The 16,044-nt window shown below is 42.2% G+C and overlaps 1 long non-coding RNA gene across 1 annotated transcript; it reads right to left on the reverse strand.

Annotated features, from left to right (window-relative positions):
• Nucleotides 1–4,029: 4,029 nt before the first annotated feature.
• LOC311071971 lies at nucleotides 4,030–11,964 on the reverse strand. Its single transcript, XR_014603959.1, has 3 exons — nucleotides 11,663–11,964; nucleotides 4,407–4,544; nucleotides 4,030–4,066 (listed from the first exon to the last, which is right to left on the reverse strand). It is a non-coding gene; the product is annotated as an uncharacterized lncRNA (long non-coding RNA).
• Between the last annotated feature and the right edge of the window lie 4,080 nt (nucleotides 11,965–16,044).

A 16,044-nucleotide genomic window follows, 5' to 3' on the forward strand; every position in this document is an offset into this window, starting at 1 on the left:
ATCCACGAAAAATAACTTTTGTTACCCGCGAGCTGTTTGTGAGGCGGCTACTCTGTAACGTTATGTGTGCAGAGAAAAAAAACATCTCTCAGACACGCTGCAAGTACCGAATTGATCCTGAAAATTCAGCTTTGTATCACAGAAATAAATGATAATTTAAATTATAATAAATTGAAAACCAATTATTTTAAATTGTAATAATATATCACAATATTAAATTGTTTTCTGTATTTTTGATCAAATAAATGCAGGCTTGATGAGCAGAAGAAACTTCTTTCAAAAACATTAAAAATAGTAATGTTTCCAAACTTTTGGCCTGTACTGTAAATGCAACCAACAACAACCACCAACTGACCAACCAAATTTAGCTAGCTGCTGAACAATATCCCAATTAGCAATAAGCATTAGTCTAAAAAATGAAATATATTACCGAAAACACTCGGGGGAGGGAGGGAGTGCGCAGCGAGCGCAGACACAGAGCGGCCAGAGAAACGGAGTAACGACTGTAGTAAGGCGTTTGTGCAAAACTGCAGAAAAACTGCAGAAAAAGTGCGGGTGTTGAACCTTCTCACCGGGAAAAGTGTGGGTGTTAAAACACCCCTGAGTTTACTGCACTGTCACATCACTTTATAGGAGATCTACATTTCTCAATTTCATTCAACTAATCACTGTTCACTCAATGGCAGGGGACTGGTGATGAGCACAAGTGGACGTGTTGTTGTGTTGCCAGGCATCCCCCCCCCCCCCCCACACACACACACACACTATATTCATTTCCTATGTGGCGTCTGCAGAGCCCCAAACATCCTGAGTGTGACTTTTTTTTTTTGTCACACTAACATAGTCAGATACCATTTCATTTTTTTTCTGTGTGGATATAGTAAGTGTGAGAAAAGTCATCAAGTTTCATGCCATTTAGATGAAGGGATAACATTTGTTTTTTTAAATATTATAGCAAATGTCATTAGTAGTTTCCCACGGCCCCAGCAGCACATACGGGTTAAACAGATGCTGCTAACAGATGATGATATCTGGACTGCTGCTATATGTTTGACAGCTTGTAATGATTTAATAATAATAGTGTATGAATACATTAGAAACAATGTGGCAAAAGGAAAGTTTTCACACACAGATTTCAGCACATTATGTACGTACCACACACAGATGAAGTTTGTTCTGCGCAGCAACAGACAGAGATCCAGCACTGATGAACTGAGAGAGAAACACATTTCACAGTTCATTCTGGAAATTAAAAAGAGTAAAACCATTAAATGAAACTTACAATAAGGGATCCCCAGTAGGTGATGCCACTGAAGACAGACAGATGGTAATAGATTGGGTAATTGAAGGCATTGGTGGTGCGTAAGATACCCAATAAAAAAACCACCACTCCAATCCTTATTTGGACAGTCTAGACAGGGCAGATATGAGTCAAGTAGTGTTCATCATAAGGGCATAGCATTCATGTTTGAACACACACACACACACACACACACACACACACACACACACAGAAGCTATATTAATGTGTTATGCACTATACAGTCTTAAGGCAATCAGACCGGAACACATCTGTTAACTTGAGGTCATATAATAACAGCTTTTTATTTTCTGTTCATTTTTTCACAGAAGAAAATTAGACACTAAAAATATTCCCAAAATCATCCATAATTGTAATTCATCACTAAATGCATTACCCCCAGTGCCTTTGGTTGTGCTTTGAAAAAGCCAGTAAGAGCCGTTCTGGGCTGTGCTCCTCTGGTCTCCTGTCCATCATCACCAGTCACAATATTCTGTGTCACCTGTGGATTTACTTGGATGACAACTGTAGCTTTATCAGAGGAGATGATCCTGCTGGTTTCCATTTTAGGAAGAGTTTTCACCTGTAATTAAGCGTTCACATTCTGCAGTTCACAACTCACTCAAGGTTGTTTTATTTTCTGTGTTTCATGTACAGTATTTATGATTAAAGCATTATCTGATGCCCTTGTCCAGAGTGACTGATAAAACCGTGATACTTGCTTTACTAAGGCTTACATGAGCTTATAGACGTCTTCCTCTCCTCCGAAACATCACAGGACTCAAATTTACTCTGTTCACAGTATTCATGATTGTATATTTTGTAGCCTAATGTCCAAACAAATCCAAAACTAATAAATATAATTGTATGCGCCAAAGTATAACAATAAATGAACAACCGTTTACACTAAGACTCACTAGTAATAAAATAAACTATAGATGTTAATTTTCAGTTGATGTATATAAAATATTTTACCTGAAATGAGTTGTTGATGAGGATGTCTGATCGCTCTAATGGCGTATCTCTCTCTGTGTGTGTGTGTGTGTGTGTGTGTGTGGACCGTGAAGAACTGCTAAGGAGGAGCTTGCTTCATATGAGCTTGCTTTATACTTTTAAAGATTATGTTGATGCCCTTCCTGATAAAATCTACAAGGTAGCATTAATTATAGCCGTTGATTGAGGACAAAAATCTCTGTGATTAAAAGCACCAACAGACGTGTCTCTGTTCAAAACACACAATAATCCTGTATTTGGGCCCTGATTTATCAATAAATGATGGAAAAAGGCCTTAAAATAACTAAATTAAATCCTGATTTACCTTTTTGCCATTTTTGTATTAACAAATCTGAAATATTACCCATTAGCAATGAGTGTAACATTAATGAGAGCATAGGCGCCGATTTATGTTTTCCTCCGTGGGTGCTCATGGGCGCACACCCTTAAAAAAAAAAAAAAAGTAGTCAAAAATGTTTTGCATTTGCATCTTTCAACTCAGGACAGCACAAATACAGACATGATTGGAGATGAAAAGTTTAACTGACACGTAACCGCGATCAGCTTCGTGGGAAATTAAGTATCAATGTCACACAAGTCCACACAGTAAAAATTAGATTTGTTGACTCACCATTGCGGTTAAAGGATTAGTTCACCCCAAAATGAAAATTTTCAACAATGAAAATCAACAAAAGGTCAGGGAACTACGTCATCACGTTGAAAGGTCACGCCGGCAATACTATTTGAACTACTATTCATGTTCATCAGAATGTTATTCATATACTATTCATATTCATATTCACTGAATACTATTAGCCTACTATATATATATAATAGCAAACAATACTATTTGAACTATCCTCCTACATACGGTCGCATTGTAAACAGTGGGGCGGTACTTCTGCTGGCGCAGGCGTGACCTTTCAACGTGATGACGTAGTTCCCTGTCCGTTTGTTGATCAGCTCAATCCAAACTATTGAAGGTAAAAAGTTTTTTTTTTTCAAAAATGACCTATCGTTTCGCTAGATAACAACCTCTTCTTCAGCTGTGATCGCGTACAGCCCGTTTAAACACTTCACGCTTGAACATGCAGCCAGTCGTGGTTTGATGTGGCCGAGAACGCATATTCAGATCATTCAAAGCAAAGATAGTTCTTCATGCTGGTTTCACAGTTCAATAACATCAGATCGATCAAAAACATCAAATCACATCTTTTTTCCTCTTTTTTTTGAGACAGATGCAGCTGTGACCTAGCTAAATATTTTATTTGTGTATTTAACCTTTTTAAATGGTCTACGCTTGACTGATGCTGTCTTTATTCTCACATAACAGTTCTAAAATTAGTTTAGAGCTTTTTGGAGACATCCACTTTATTTTCCAAGACAAGATTCTGACCATGAAATCAAAACAGACTTGTGATTTTATGACATTAATTTTAATTTATTCAGTTGTTTATTTTGTAATTTATTTAATTGATACAGAAGTAACACATTATTTGTGCATTTTACATTTCTTTTTGTCGGCATTGGAAACTCCAACAGCCTAACCCTTCATTTGAAAGACGCCCCATTTTTATTTTTGATAAGCTGCAGATTTTCTGCAGATAAGCTATTTTTCTCATCCATTTCAAATGAAGCATTATTATATAATACCTAATAAAATGTTGGGCCTTGCCTCATGCAGAAGTATAATAAGACAAATATTCTTGCCTGTAACACTAGAAAAGATATAAACTGTGGCTGGTAGGATCTCCTCACTGTGATTCAGTATCCCTGGGAGTAACAGATAAGATATGTTAGTACACAAGACACTCATTATCAGGTTTAATTTTACTAACAAGAACCACTCACCATACAGACTATTTTTACTGAAAAATAGAAAAACAATAAAGCATGTTGTGATTGACTAATATTTCCTATATCTATTTTATGATAAGCAATGATAAAGGCAGTTTACCATGAAACCTTCTGGAGACTTTACATTTCTTTTTCATTCTTCTAGCTTTACCTTTGTTTGTGGCTTATTTAGTGGATTTGATAATTCTCTAAAAACATAGACTTAAACACAAATAACTATTGGTTGTTGGGATAAAACCACCAATGAATGATTTACCTAGTTCAGTGCCACATTGACCAGTGTAGAGTCTTGGTTACAGGTGGCTTTGCAGGCAAATGCTGAGATACAGATGGAGATGATGAACTGAGGAATGGTGAACACCAGCATTATTCCAACGATCCGCAAACTAAAATACTACAAAACATTCAACAAAATTTATTGAGAAGCATGCATAATTTGAGCTAATTATGAGAGTCCCACCAATCAGTATATATATTTAAGCAATAAGAAAAATAAAGCAATTAAGAAAACATTATTTTCATTATATACATTATTCCTTACCTATATACACCTTTCTTGAACAGGACAAATTTTGAAGACAATAAGACAATAAATGGTAACTGAGGCATAAAAAAAGCTTAAAAAAAGAAAAGACACAAACCAAAAGATTCCTTCTGAAGTTTAGGTTCCCTATCGATACGGTTCACTTGTATTGGGTCACTAGAAAATAGGAAAACTCTTTTGCGCTACTGCGCTCACAAGTCGCTTTTCTGGGCAAAGCGGCTCCGCCCCTCGTTCGCCACTGTTCTCTCTCTCTCAGAGCCTGAGAGCAAGAAGCAATGGAGTCGCGGGGTTGGGCTTACGGGACTACTAATTGAGGCTCATGCCGGTGATATCCCGAGTGACTCATTCTCCCTGCAGCAAGAGGATTCCCCAATGCTTTCCTCTCGTGATAAATAAAGCTAGCGCAAGTTCTGCCAGGGAGACTCAATCATTTACGTCACTAATTGCCTCTTCAACTACCCATTCATTTTCTTGCTGTAGCATAAAAGGGCAGCACTTACTCATATCTGAGTCCGCAGATGCTGTTGCTCCAGCCACCACCTTCCTCCCCACCACCACTAAGACAGATCTTCTCCTCCATCCCCCCCCATCACGACCACCCAGGTGTCCACCATCACCATCCCCAACATCACTAAATGGGCTCTCCTCTCCAACCTGAAGTCTTCAAGACGCCCTCCCTTCCATCCACCCCACCACCACCAGATGGCCCCCTTCATCGCCTCGGGGGGTGAGCGGCGCCCCTGCCTTCATCTTCAGTCAGCAGTCGCTGATTCAATACCCCTGGAATTCAAGTCATGAACGGGGCCTCCGCCAAAGAATTTGATTGCTTGCTGAGCTCATTAATAAATGTCTATGCTACAGCATTAATTCTCCCGAGTCTTTCTGGCAGAACCAGAACCCAGCCAATTCCTTGGCAGATTTAATTTCAGAGGACTGATCGGGCTCCATGCAGGACTCCACCTCCTACCACCCAAGGAGCCAGGTGATGTTAAGGGCCTGGCTTGAACTTGTCGCTCGGTTTGGAGTGGTCGGCCCTGGAAATGCCAGCCCACAGCTGCTCGACGAATGATTTCCTGCAGCCTCCCCACCAGGAATCCACCCCAGTCGGTCATGATGAACGATAACGAGTTATGATCAATTATATGTCGCAGATCTTCCACCTGCTTGTCGCCGAGGGTGTCCCCCTGCCACCACCTCCACTCCCGCTAGGCCTCAGCAGCAGCCTCCACCAAGGCCTCAGTGTGGAGCTGGCCGAGGAACCCTATAAAGCCTTGCTACCCTCAGTCCTCCTCTTCCATCGCCACCCAGCAGCCTGGTGCAGTTCAAGAACCTGGGTATGCCTTCTCACGCATCGCCTGCCGGTCCGTGGAAACAGGTAAGTGTTGCACCGCACACTCAGACCCCATTCCGAGTCGAGTAGCTGTCTTCCACTTCGCTGCCCCACTGCGGGTACGTCTGTGGTGCCTCTGGTCCCCCTGGTTCATCTCTGGGAGCTTGGCTAGCACTTCCCAGCCCGTCCAGCTGGTTTCTCCGTACCATCAGACTCGGCTATGGGATTCAGTTCGCCCGGCGCCCGCCCAAGTTCAGAGGCATTAAATTCAACTCTGTGTTGAGCGAACGGGCCCCTTTCCTGCATGCGGAGATCGCAGTCCTACTGGCGAAGGACGCAATAGAGCCGGTCCCTCCAGCCGATATAAAGGCCGGTGTCTACAGCCCGTACTTCATTGTACCCAAGAAAGGCAGTAGGTTACGGCCAATCTTGGACCTGTGAACCTTGAGTCGGGCCTTGCACAGGCTCCCGTTCAAGATGTTAACGCAGAAACGCATTTCCTAATGCACCCGTCCCCAAGATTGGTTTGCAGCAATCGACCTGAAGGATGTGCACTTTTTATGTCTCATCCTGCGACACAGGCCATTCCTGTGCTTTTTTTGTTCGAGGGTCGAGCATATCAGTACAGAGTCCTACCCTTCAGGCTGTCCCTGTCGCCTCGTATCTCTACGAAGGCCGCAGAGGCGGCCATTGCTCCTATGAGAGAGTGTGGTGTTCGCATCCTTAACTATCTCAACGACTGGCTGATACTAGCTCAGTCTCAGGAGCAGTTGTGCGAACACAGGGACATGGTGCTCACTCACCTCAGCCATGTGGGACTCGGTAAACCAGACGGCACGCCTCACAGAGGAACGTGTCCAGTCAGTGTTGAACTGCTTGAATACACTCAAGAGCAGAAAGTGGCCCCACTGAAACTTTTTCAGAGGCTCCTGGGGCATATGGCATATGCAGCCACAGTAATGCAGCTGGGTTTGCTTTATACAGTGGGGAGAACAAGTATTTGATACACTGCTGATTTTGCAGGTTTTCCTACTTACAAAGCATGTAGAGATCTGTAATTTTTATCATAGGTACACTTCAACTGTGAGAGACGGAATCCAAAACGGAAACAAAAATCCAGAAAATCCCACTGTATAATTTTTAAATAATTAATTTGTATTTTATTGCATGACATAAGTATTTGATCACCTACCAACCAGTAAGAATTGCGGCTCTTAAAGACCTGTTAGTTTTTCTTTAAGAAGCCCTCCTGTTCTCCACTCATTACCTGTATTAACTGCACCTGTTTGAACTTGTTACCTGTATAAAAGACACCTGTCCACACACTCAATCAAACAGACTCCAACCTCTCCACAATGGCCAAGATCAGAGAGCTGTGTAAGGACATCAGGGATAAAATTGTAGACCTGCACAAGCAGGGTGGGAATTATGTAATTTTAGGGGCAAGGCCATTTGGCCTCCACCTTTTTTTTTTTTTTAGGGGCACCAAGGCCATATGACAGGGCACAAAGGCCATCATACAATTCGATGGTTTTCCCATTCAGATTGATAGCATAACATCCTAATTTGGAATAAGACATGGATTATGACTTTTTTAATAAAAAAAACATTTTTTAATGAGAGAGAGAGCGCCATTACATCCAGAAGGTATACACCCTCACACAACAATAGAAACAACATAAATGCCAATAAAAGCATTCAGAAACACCACAAATGCCAATAAAAGCATTCAGAAACAACACAAATGCCAATAAATTAATAATTTCCTGCATTGTCGAACGCTCTTCTTCATGTGTTTCAAATATGGACTATAATGTTCAGTAGAGCGCCCTCAGGCTGCTGGTATGAATTGAAAACACAGCACATCAGTATACAGCGCTCATAATGATTACATCGACGCATTTGGCTATAAATTCAATAAAATATTATTCCTGTCAATAGAAATCTTATGTAAACTGAGAATATATCAATATTTCTCCAAATCTGCACACTTTTGAGCTAAAAGCCGTGAGGGACGTTGTTTTGTGAATTGCTTTCATGACGACAGCACAGGAGTTTTTTATGAATGGGAGCGTCTGACGCTCATAATTCATATTAAAGGTATCGACTCATTTTTGCATTTCATAACTCTGGACACAAATTAAGACATAACTGTCAATATAAATTTCTCAGAATACAATAGTGGTCAAATACTGAAACGTGAGTCTTATATCTTTTTAATGATGTAAGTTATAGTTTGTCAAGGTAATAACATTAAATCTTATAGTAACTTTGAACTATTAAAAAAAAAATAGTTACCGTTACCTCTGGAACCTTGCATAGGGCCCTTTTCTGAAAAAGGCACTTATCTACTAGCAAATAGATTTTGATATTTTTAGGTCAAACCGTTCTTGTCTGTCAGTCATATAATGCAGGTCTATGGTCACGGTCTCAAAAAGCATCCACAGAGTCCAAATTAAAACAATTCCCCATCGTCCAAATTAAACAATTCCCCATCGTAAGTACACATTGATGGCCTAAGACACGAAACGAGCGGTTTGTGTGAGAAAACGAACAGTATTTATATCGTTTTTACCTCTTGTAAGTTAACACAGCGACGTCCAAGTGATCTGAGGGCGCCCGCGCTTCCTGCTGTGTGACGTGTGCGCAGACTGGTGCATAGATAGACATATAGATTTCGCCTTGGCTACGGCAGTTCATGAACGAATGCCGTAGCCAAGGCGAAATCTAGTGTATATATCTATGCACCAGTGTCGACAACAGAGTGTCGTTCTTCTGTTGGTGCTGACGTTTACATGCTTCTTGCACTGCTGTTTTGATGCGTGAGATCATCGATGTGATTATGACACTGCACCTGCGCGAATCCACAAACTAATTGAAGTTCAGAGACTACTTGGGTGGAACTTGGACAGGGCCAGGGCACACAGGCCACTGTGGCCATACGATGATTTTTTTTTCACGGGGCATGAAGGCCAAAGTGTAGGGCAACGGCGGCCATGGCCGCGTGGCCGCGGTATAATTCCCATCCTGTGCACAAGGCTGGGATGGGCTACAGGACAATAGGCAAGCAGCTTGGTGAGAAGGCAACAACTGTTGGCGCAATTATTAGAAAATGGAAGAAGTTCAAGATGATGGTCAATCTCCCTCAGTCTGGGGCACCATGCAAGATCTCACCTCATGGGGCATCAATGATCATGAGGAAGGTGAGGGATCAGCCCAGAACTACACGGCAGGACCTGGTCAATGACCTGAAGAGAGCTGGGACCACAGTCTCAAAGAAAACCATTCGTAACACACTACGCCGTCATGGATTAAAATCCTGCAGCGCACGCAAGGCCCCCTGCTCAAGCCAGCGCATGTTCAGGCCCGTCTGAAGTTTGCCAATGACCATCTGGATGATCCAGAGGAGGAATGGGAGAAGGTCATGTGGTCTGATGAGGCAAATGGGTCATGTGGTCTGATCTGATGAGCTTTCTGGTCTAAACTCCACTCGCCGTGTTTGGAGGAAGAAGAAGGATGAGTACAACCCCAAGAACACCATCCCAACCGTGAAGCATGGAGGTGGAAACATCATTCTTTGGGGATGCTTTTCTGCAAAGGGGACAGGACGACTGCACCGTATTGAGGGGAGGATGGATGGGGCCATGTATCGCGAGATGTTGGCCAATAACCTCCTTCCCTCAGTAAGAGCATTGAAGATGGGTCGTGGCTGGGTCTTTCAGCATGACAACGACCCGAAACACACAGTCAGGGCAACTAAGGAGTGGCTCCGTCAGAAGCATCTCAAGGTCCTGGAGTGGCCTAGCCAGTCTCCAGACCTGAACCCAATAGAAAATATTTGGAGGGAGCTGAAAGTCCGTATTTCCCAGCGACAGCCCCGAAACCTGAAGGATCTGGAGAAGGTCTGTATGGAGGAGTGGGCCAGAATCCCTGCAGTGTGTGCAAACTTGGTCAAGAACTACAGGAAACATATGATCTCTGAAATTGCAAACAAAGGTTTCTGTACCAAATATTATGTTCTGCTTTTCTGATGTATCAAATACTTATGTCATGCAATAAAATACAAATGAATTACTTAAAAATTATAAAATGTGATTTTCTGGATTTTTGATGGTACCTATGATAAAAGTTACAGACTTCTAGATGCTTTGTAAGTGGGAAAACCTGCAAAATCGGCAGTGTGTCAAATACTTGTTCTCCCCACTGTATGTGGCTGCTTCAGCACTGGCTTCAGGGCCGAGTCCCGAGATGGGCGTGGTAAGCCGGCTACACTCTGTGTGACAATCAACCCCGCCCTGCCGCCAAATCCTCAGCCCGTTGTCAGACCCTTCATTTCAATTCTCATTATCAATTCAAAAACAAGCAGTCGTAGACACCATCACTTCTGCAGGAGCGCCTTCTACGAGGCCTGCTTACGTTCTGAAGTGGAATCTGTTCGTTAAATGTTATTCTTCTCACCAAGAAGACCCCCGAAGGTGCTTGGTCGGTACTGTGCTTTCCTTCCTGCAAGATGGGTTGGAGTGAAGGCTGTCTCCCTGCACCCTCATGTTTCCTCAATGCAGTGGGCGGAAAATCCTTGGGAAAGCACACCCTGATTGTCATTGTTCCTGAGGGGCACGAGGAGACTAAATTCACCTTGAAGTGTCGACTTACTGTGCCAATCCATCAGCCAAACCCTGTCGAGTTCCTCCCACACCCCAGGCCTAACACTTGTGTGCATTGGTGGAACCTGTGCTAGTCTGGGTCACATATGACGTGATCCCTACGGTGATCCCATATGTGTATTCTTCCACGGTACTGCTTCCTGAGGTGAGCCTGTGTCTTTCCCCTGGCAGAGCCCGCTCTGGTGTTGCCAGAGCCTACATACGCCAGAGCCACCTCAGTGACATTCTATATGTTGTACTGCCCTAACGCCCAGTTCATATGTGTAACTTCCACACAATGCCTCCCTATGGGCAGAATGTGGGTTCTGCAGCATTCCCTTTCCACTGAAAGGGCATGCTTTCCCAGTGTTATCCAATTCTGTCTGAATGGGTCATGTAGAACAGCAGTTAAGACTTCCCTGGCCTAAGCCCTGTCCCATCTTCCGCCCCAAGGTGCCCCAAGGATCAGGAGGCTTGCGCTGGGCACTGGAATGTGGCAGCAATACGTCAAATGTGACCGACTGAAAGGGAACGTCTCGGTTACGTATGTAACCCACATTCCCTGAAGGAGGGAACAGAGATGTACAGCTCTGAATAACCCGTGACAGACAACACAAATTTCATCATTGCAGTCTCCCGACGTTCCAGGCAGTGTAAACTTCCGTCACCACAACAGGAAGGGCCACCTCTCCATTCATTCGATTGGACAGTAGAAAAAAACTTGATCACACATTTTTTTCAGCTTCAGGCGCTCGGAGAGCTCCTACAAAAACACAAGGTGCCCGGGGTGCATAAACAACACGCAAAACGCTCACTGCCAATATATAACAATTGAAAAAAGGCGATCACTGCAAAAAATGTGTTCTGTCTGATCGGGGCTTAAGGAAGAAGAAAGCCATACTAGCATATAATTAAAAATTTTAAATGAAAAAACAAACAAATTAAAAACAAATGAAAACACATTACACATGAATACAAAATATGAACTGTAATACCTCAGCATATAAACTTGGATCCATCATTGATATTATTCCTAACTGTATGGACATCAGAAGAATGGCGAGTCCTGCAGTTATGGCACTGAACACATTCATTCCAAGAGAGGCTTTGACCTATACAAAGACAGAATGTACAAGTTTCAGACACTGAGGGGGTATACAATTTTTACTCAAACAACAGATCATTAAAAAGGCTTGCAGAAACTCATAATTACTTTTAAGGAGGGTGTTACGTCCCAGGGTGTTCTAATATCATTTGTTGTGAGAGCCTGCTTGTGTTCCCTGTGTTGGGCTTTTCGTTTCTCTCCCTTATTCTCTTTCACTCAGGTTAATTGTCATCAGCTGCAACTCGTGAGCATGCTTGAGACTGAGACACGTGTGTGTGTGTGTGTGTGTGTGTGTGTGTGTGGCCTATAACTTTAAGTTAGGAGTGGGACCTATACTTATTAGTTGTGTGCCAGTAAAGGTTCCTTAGTTTTGCTCACCAGTTTATCCTTTTGTGGGTAACTAAAAAATATTGTGTATAACGTTCTGTAACGTTCTGTGTCATAATTGTTCTCCTGCTGTTTTTTTTTACCTCTTTCCGTGGTTGAAAACACTGTTTGATCGATATTATTTATGAGTAGGGTGACCAGACGTCCCGAAATCTAAACTGTTGTCCCGAATCCCGAATCTGGCCCTAATTGTCCCGAAAATTATACTAAAGCAAAATCTTGAGTAGTTATTGTCTGATAAACATTAAAAACTGTCTGCGGAGGTTGAGGCCAGCAGCCGTCGGCGACACACTGGCTGCGTGGCGTGTCCGTTTTTATTTCGGCTCCCATGTTAACAGGTTAGAGCTTGCTCACTGCCTGCGTGACACGCGCGGAAAACGCGTGCATGCTAGAAATAGAACCGACGTCTATTTTTCATGCGACACACAAGCGTGTTGGAAGCGTTTCCAGGCAAAATAGAATAGGAAAAGATGTTTGTATGTCATTTTGACATGAAAACATATTAATAAATGACATTTTGATGTTTGAAAGTTTAAGTTTTGACATACAGTGAGGAAAAAAAGTATTTGAACACCCTGCTATTTTGCAAGTTCTCCCACTTGGAAATCATGGAGGGGTCTGAAATTGTCATCGTAGGTGCATGTCCACTGTGAGAGACATAATTTTTTTTTAAAAATCCAGAAATCACAATATATGATTTTTTAACTATTTATTTGTATGATACAGCTGCAAATAAGTATTTGAACACCTGTCTATCAGCTAGAATTCTGACCCTCAAAGACCTGTTAGTCTGCCTTTAAAATGTCCACCTCCACTCCATTTATTATCCTAAATTAGATGCACCTGTTTGAGGTCGTTAGCTGCATAAAGACACCTGTCCACCCCATACAATCAGTAAGAATCCAACTACTAACATGGCCAAGACCAAAGAGCTGTCCAAAGACACTAGAGACAAAATTGTACACCTCCACAAGGCTGGAAAGGGCTACGGGGAAATTGCCAAGCAGCTTGGTGAAAAAAGGTCCACTGTTGGAGCAATCATTAGAAAATGGAAGAAGCTAAACATGACTGTCAATCTCCCCCTGGACTGGGGCTCCATGCAAGATCTCACCTCGTGGGGTCTCAATGATCCTAAGAAAGGTGAGAAATCAGCCCAGAACTACACGGGAGGAGCTGGTCAATGACCTGAAAAGAGCTGGGACCACCGTTTCCAAGGTTACTGTTGGTAATACACTAAGACGTCATGGTTTGAAATCATGCATGGCACGGAAGGTTCCCCTGCTTAAACCAGCACATGTCAAGGCCCGTCTTAAGTTTGCCAATGACCATTTGGATGATCCAGAGGAGTCATGGGAGAAAGTCATGTGGTCAGATGAGACCAAAATAGAACTTTTTGGTCATAATTCCACTAAACGTGTTTGGAGGAAGAAGAATGATGAGTACCATCCCAAGAACACCATCCCTACTGTGAAGCATGGGGGTGGTAGCATCATGCTTTGGGGGTGTTTTTCTGCACATGGGACAGGGCGACTGCACTGTATTAAGGAGAGGATGACCGGGGCCATGTATTGCGAGATTTTGGGGAACAACCTCCTTCCCTCAGTTAGAGCATTGAAGATGGGTCGAGGCTGGGTCTTCCAACATGACAATGACCCGAAGCACACAGCCAGGATAACCAAGGAGTGGCTCTGTAAGAAGCATATCAAGGTTCTGGCGTGGCCTAGCCAGTCTCCAGACCTAAACCCAATAGAGAATCTTTGGAGGGAGCTCAAACTCCGTGTTTCTCAGCGACAGCCCAGAAACCTGACTGATCTAGAGAAGATCTGTGTGGAGGAGTGGGCCAACATCCCTCCTGCAGTGTGTGCAAACCTGGTGAAAAACTACAGGAAACGTTTGACCTCTGTAATCGCAAACAAAGGCTACTGTACCAAATATTAACATTGATTTTCTCAGGTGTTCAAATACTTATTTGCAGCTGTATCATACAAATAAATAGTTAAAAAATCATACATTGTGATTTCTGGATTTTATTTTTTAGATTATGTTTCTCACAGTGGACATGCACCTACGATGACAATTTCAGACCCCTCCATGATTTCTAAGTGGGAGAACTTGCAAAATAGCAGGGTGTTCAAATACTTATTTTCCTCGCTGTAAATGCAGATATAAATGTAATTTAAAAAAAAATTATCGATGTTCAAATATTGCACCTGTCAATACAGAACGAAATATTCTGTAGCCTATTTTGCCGTCAACAATGTGACGTTGCTGCTATATATTTGTTTAACATTAAGTATAGGACTTCCACAACTCTCTCCCCATATGTTGAATATATTACCTACGCACCTATCACCTATATGGCTATGCAGTCTAATATCATAGAAGCCCACATCCCATCACCCCAGACCCCAGACGATAACGCCCCCCAAAGCCCCCATCTACACCTCCCCCCCCCCCCCCCCCCCCATCCCGTCCCGTCCCGTCCCAAATTTCAGCCAATCTCATCTGGTCACCCTATTTATGAGGCATATACATTTCAGTAAGTTGTAACTTAGGCTTAGTCTATTGTACCTTTTAAAAAGTAACAGATGATCAGTTAACCGTTGCGAAGCGTTTTTTATTTATTTAATTCAAAGTTACTATCAGATTTAATGTTATACCTTGACAAACTATATATCATTAAAAAGATATACCGTATTTTCCGGACTATAAGTCGCACTTTTTTTCATAGTTTGGCTGGTCCTGCGACTTATATTCAGGTGCGACTTATATATCAAAATTAATTCAGACTGAGATGAACCAAGAGAAAACATTACCGTCTACAGCCGCGAGTGGGCGCTCTAGTTGGCGGAGTTATTCAGAAGCGACACCATATGAAGAAAATTCAATGGATTCAGTGATGTGGAATGAGATCGCGGGAGCTTGGTGAACTTGTTTACTGGTAACTTGCTTGTTGGACTCCCTGGCTTATGTTAATTTAGCCAATTCAGCCTCCCAGGTATATGTTTTTTTATGCTATTGTGTAGCTGAATAACTGTTAATGTGTTGCGTTAACATACCGGACACCTACTCAGCCTGTTGTTCTGTGTGCTACTGTGTAGTTGAATAACTTGCCTTTCCAGATTAAATGTCTGTTCTTGGTCTTGGATTTTGTGAAATAAATTTCTAAATAAATGCGACTTATACTCCAGTGCGACTTATATATGTTTTTTTCCTCTTCATGACGCATTTTTTGACTGATGCGACAATACTCCGGAGCGACTTATAGTCCGGAAAATACGGTAATACTCAAGTTTCAGTATTAGACCACTATTGTATTCTGAGAAACTCATAGTGACAGTTATGTCTTAATTTGTGTCAGGAGTTATGAAATGAAAAAATGAGTCGATACCTTTAATCAGCCGCTCCCATTCATAAAAAAACTCTGTGCTGTCGTCATGACAGCGATTCACAAAACAACGTCCCACAGGGCCTTAGGTCAAAAATGTGCAGATTTGGAGAAATATTGATAGATTCTCATATATTTACATCATATTTCTATAGACAGGAATAATATTTATTGCATTTATACCCAAATGCGTCGATGTAATCTTTATGAGCGTTTGGTACTCTGATTTACTGTGTTTTCAATTCATACCAATAGCCTGAGGGCGCTATATGCACAGTATTAGTCCATATATGGAACATGAAGAAGAGCCATGATCATGTGACATTCCAGGAAGCCTCGAACACACACACAGCTAACAGAGATCGTGCTGTAACATGCAGATAAATACGTTTTGAAGACAATAAACATGATTGCAATGATATCTGATTTGCCTGTGTTTTTCAAGCCATGCCAGGTATTTTCATAATAATAGATTATATTTATAATGTAATGCTAAT

The sequence above is a fragment of the Abramis brama genome, assembly GCF_963993115.1.
Source record: "Abramis brama genome assembly, chromosome: 21".
In the NCBI taxonomy this organism is placed as follows: Eukaryota; Metazoa; Chordata; class Actinopteri; order Cypriniformes; family Leuciscidae; genus Abramis; species Abramis brama.